The following is a 4,758-nucleotide window of genomic DNA, read 5'->3' as shown; positions in this document are numbered from 1 at the left end:
AGCTGGGCTAAGCAGAAAATTGTATGAGTGTATTAAATATACAAGAAGCTGTTCCTTAATTGTGTAGAGGAAACACCAGCTCTAACGACTTTAGAAAGAATTACTGTACTAATAAAAATTTTGCATCAGGAGATTACTTTCATGTATTACCTCATTATTGGTAAATTTATCACTTTTGGTGGGAAGGCTGTAGAGTTTGGTAGAAAATAGAGTTAGTTTAATAATAGAAATATTTCATATATAAGTATTTGTCTTTGGAATAATTGTTCCTAATTTATTCTGCTTTTGCTCTTGGTTTGTCTTAGAGAATTGCTGCCCCTGACATAAGTGTTCCCTACTTGTTGGAAGTGTGTGCAATATTTTACTCAATTAGGCAAACAATGAAGTTGTGCAATGGTTGTTCCTAAAGTGTTTCTCAAAAGTGAGTCATCTAGAAACTAAAAAAGCAAATTTTTACCTAATAGGCAATATTAAAGTGTGTTGGTAAAATACACACAAAATAAGAAAATGTTAGTATTTTAATTTCAGATTAAGGATTATACACTGTGTACAGGAGGTCATTTTTACTTTGCAAAAGGCAGGTTATGATTGTATATTTTAATAATTACAAATAGAAAGTTATATTGATAAAGCAAATGTGAATTAAGAATATACTTCCCTCAGTATATGTGCAGATTTTAATCAAAATTTTGTAGTCTATAGAAGTAATTCTGGAACTGTAGTTTGCTTTCTCAACAGAATATTCAATAATGAAAACAGATTGCTAAATTAATTGATCTTCTGGCCATATATATGGTACTAATTTTTTTCCCTATTTTTAGATATTTTTCCCTTGCCCAGCCTGTTGTTTTTGCACTTGGAGCTAACTGTTCAGCTATCCTCTCCAAACAGTAAAATAATGATTTATCCTCCCTTTAGTACACCAGAACTATAACATAGTTAGCATTTCCAATACAACAGTTCTCTTTTGCAGGCAAAATAAAGCCAATCTTTTAATATTTTTCCACAGTTCAAGACCTTTGTTGTAATTTTTTTTGCTGGATTTTTTCCCGCATTTAAATACAGAGACAAAACCTGAGGCAACACCTCATCCAGTGTTTTGACACTGCTCTGTATGGCTGAATGGTTGCCTCCCATGCCTTCCAGAAACTACAGCTGACAGTAAGACTTTCTTGACTCAGATTTTCTTGCCTGAGACCTGCTTTTCATGAAAGATCATCCTTTACTTAAGATGAGTTTCCAGTATAAACTGGAAGGATTTTTTTTACAGCATTATTGTTGCCGAGAGTTATCCTTTCCATATCTATTTATTTTAAATTTCCTTTTTCCCGTTTGACACTTTCTGCTTGACATATGAGGATTTTTATTACTGTTTTCTGCATTAGCTTTGAAACATATAAAGCTTCCTAATATTATTGTTTAAAGTGCTGCATCACTCAAAATTTAGCAAAAGATAATAAGCAAAAAGATTGATTATGTCTAAGAAAGCCACTTGTGTGTCCTTTAAAAGTGATAGAAAACTACTGATAACCATGGTTAAAGAGTTTAATTGGTTATGAAATTATCTCCAGTTTCTCAGTTCTCCCTGATGGAACTAACAGTTTGACCTTATTGATGGATTCAACCAGCAGGAAACCAGTCCACAATGATTAACAGCTGCCTCTTTTCTATATATTTTTATGAGCTTGTTTTCAGTTAACTCCACTATTCTCAATACATTTGAATGTTCTTATAGTAAGATAATTAATTGACTTGTTTTTTTAACTGAGTTGGACTCTGCTTGACACTTCTTTTTCATGCTCTTATCTCTGCATTAAAATAAATAATTAGTTCTGTTTTCAAAACTCTAGTAATAAGGCATTTTAATACTTCACAACATTCTCTTTCAATGCTTATTTTTTCTCTTGCTCTCCAATCGATGAGCCTATATTTACTCTTTTCTGATTCTGTAAATGCAGTATAGTGTCTTTTTTCATATGCTGAGTATCTTTGGCCAGTTTTAATTTGTACCTCCATCCTTATGGTTTCTAATCATATATTGCTACACTATTCTTTTACATTCTCCTAGTATTTTTGTGTGTTATGTTTTGATTTTCAGAGATGTCTTTTAAAATTTGATCATAGTTGTATCTTGCAATTTTTGTCTTTTTCATTTCTTTGAGGGAGACTTTAGCATCATGCTTTCTTATAGTAACCTTTATAATCTGTCAGTTCTCCTGAATACTTCTAGCTTCTGCATTATCAACACAAAATACAGTGCCTATTCATAAGATTACCTTATTTTTAATCTTTATGCTGAATCTGTAATATTTTTCTGAGGAAAAATTATGAAAATAATAATACATTCATACTAAAATATCAGCTTAACTAATACAATGAAACAGTTTATTAACAATTCCAAATGTTTGTGATTTATTTAGAATTGCCTCTATAATTTTCATGACACTAAAGTGAGACTGATCAGTTCATTGGTCAGTCAGAGTGCATGAAATGGACCTACATTTGTCCAATAATTAGAAATAGTCAGAAAAAAAATAAGGACTTGTCGATCAGGATAACAAGTTTGGTTTGTTTAGTTTTTGGTAAAGTGAAGTCTCTTGTCAGTGATCCAATGAACAACCAGGTCTAGTGGAAGGTTCCCTGCCCATGTCAGTGGATTTGGAAGCAGGTGATCTTTGCAATCCATTCTGATCCATTCTGTGACTTGAGTCTAAGTTGCACATAGCTAAAGGCTACTTCTACATGAATTACACCTAAGTGTAATTAAATAGAGCATATGATATTAACTGTAATCATAACATATTGAGATAGTTTTACACATTGCATTTATCAGTGTAATGTGATAAACTCACTGTTCAAAATATCACATAAATTGATAATATCCTCTTGTTCTAGTAATACTGAAATATACATTTCATTCATGTTAACGTTTGGAGAGCAGTTTTATTTTAAAAAGAATAAAGGCTTCACACTTTTTACAACAAGATCTAATGGTGCTCCTTCAGATATTGCAGCTGGCCTTCCTTTGCACACAGGTGAGGATTAAAGATTTATAGAGCTAACCAAACCAAGTACAGTATCCTACACTTGCAAGCCATAGTCCCCTCTGTGTGAAAGCGTAGTCATGTACAAAATACTGAACTTTGCATACTCTACTGGGTGCAACTGATCTTCAAGCACCTTTCCTTTGTGAAGGCTGACTCCAAACTCACCAAAGCCTGCAAGAATGTTCCCATCATTTCTTAAGTCTTTGTGTTGGGAATATAAATTAAGCCTCTCCTTTGGAAAAACTGTATTTACAAGAATGTATTAAGCCATCCAGTCTCTTCAGAAAGCTTTTGGAGAGTAACTGGTCTATTACTTCTGAGACATTTGTTTAGGTATGGGTAGAACCTGCTCCTGAGAATGATATTTCATAAGGTAAGGGATGATTTGACTCCTCAATTTCTAAGTATTTTAAAAAATTAAAAAAAAAAAATTAAAAAAATTAAATTTCTTTTTTTTTTTCCAGATAGTTTGTGTCACTGTGTTTCTCTGCTTTGTCACTAAACTCAAAGTTTGCCCTTTTCTGCATGGTTTTGTGATTATTCCTCAACTTTTTCTTTTCTTTTTTTTAATCTTCAATTAGTTTTGAAGTGTTGTTTAATTTAAACCCTGTTTCTTGACTCATTTGACTCATCATAAGGACGTGTTTTCCTTATTTCTGGTACCACAGAGGCTTGTTTACATTCATACTTTAATGAATGTGCAATCAAATTCTTTATAAAAATAGAAGAGAAAACCATTTCCATGAAATTCAGATGAATGAGATTTTATACTTGTTTATGTAGCAGTTCAATAGGCAGTGTATGTGTTGGACTGAATGCATGAACTCTAATCAGAAAAGAGGGCAGTTGCACTAACAACATATTCATTTAATTCTCAGATCAATACGTGTGATAAAGTGTGTGTTAAAATGCTGTAACCAAAGACTAGATGAGTCAGGAGTGGAACTAACTTGGCCAATGACTGTGATGCTGAAGTTCATTCAGTTTATAGCTAAAGATCATTTGATGTAAGTGTTTCTGTTCTTTGCATTGCTTGAAAACTGCGTTTTTATTTAAAAAAAAAATCAGCTGGAAATGTTTTTATGATAGATAAGATTTTATGTGGTACATGAACCAGCAATATCATGTGTGTTTTCTGATTAATGACCATAATTTCCTCGTGATCAGACCCATGAGAAAAAGTGAAAGAGGGAAGCCTGAATTAGGAGTGGGATGAGCGGAGTCTCTTCCTTGTGGCTGGGGTAACAGGGTAATTGCACTGGGGCAAAGGGGAAGGCAGAGAGCTGTGGCGGGCAAAAATGATGAGGTAGGAGAGCAGGAGTAATGTGACACACTAGGAAGAGGCTGTGAGCTATCAGGGACCCCACAGAGGCCCAAAACACCGTGGCGGGGCAGGAGGCACATAAAGGATGACAATCTGGCTCTTCCTGTGCCATGTGGAATTTATCCTTTCTAGAGACATGACCACAGCACTGTCAAACACCTTCCAAGCTGAGCCTTAGCACCAGCAGGTCAGAAAACCAGTGACCCGTAGAGCAGCTATCAGACTTGTAAGGCTAAGTGTATGTGCAGTCTTTCCCTGGAGTTTATGATGACTGATTACAGTAGCCACTCTCAGTACAGAACTGTAAATCCAGTGTCAAAATTGCAAAAATCCCCCTACATCTCTGTATGCTCTGTCACTGTAGAGATAGGTATTTTTTAATCTCCT

This window comes from Lonchura striata, chromosome Z (genome assembly GCF_050655825.1).
Source record: "Lonchura striata isolate lonStrDom1 chromosome Z, ASM5065582v1, whole genome shotgun sequence".
Classification (NCBI taxonomy): Eukaryota; Metazoa; Chordata; class Aves; order Passeriformes; family Estrildidae; genus Lonchura; species Lonchura striata.
Note: the sequence above shows the minus strand (reverse complement) of the source record.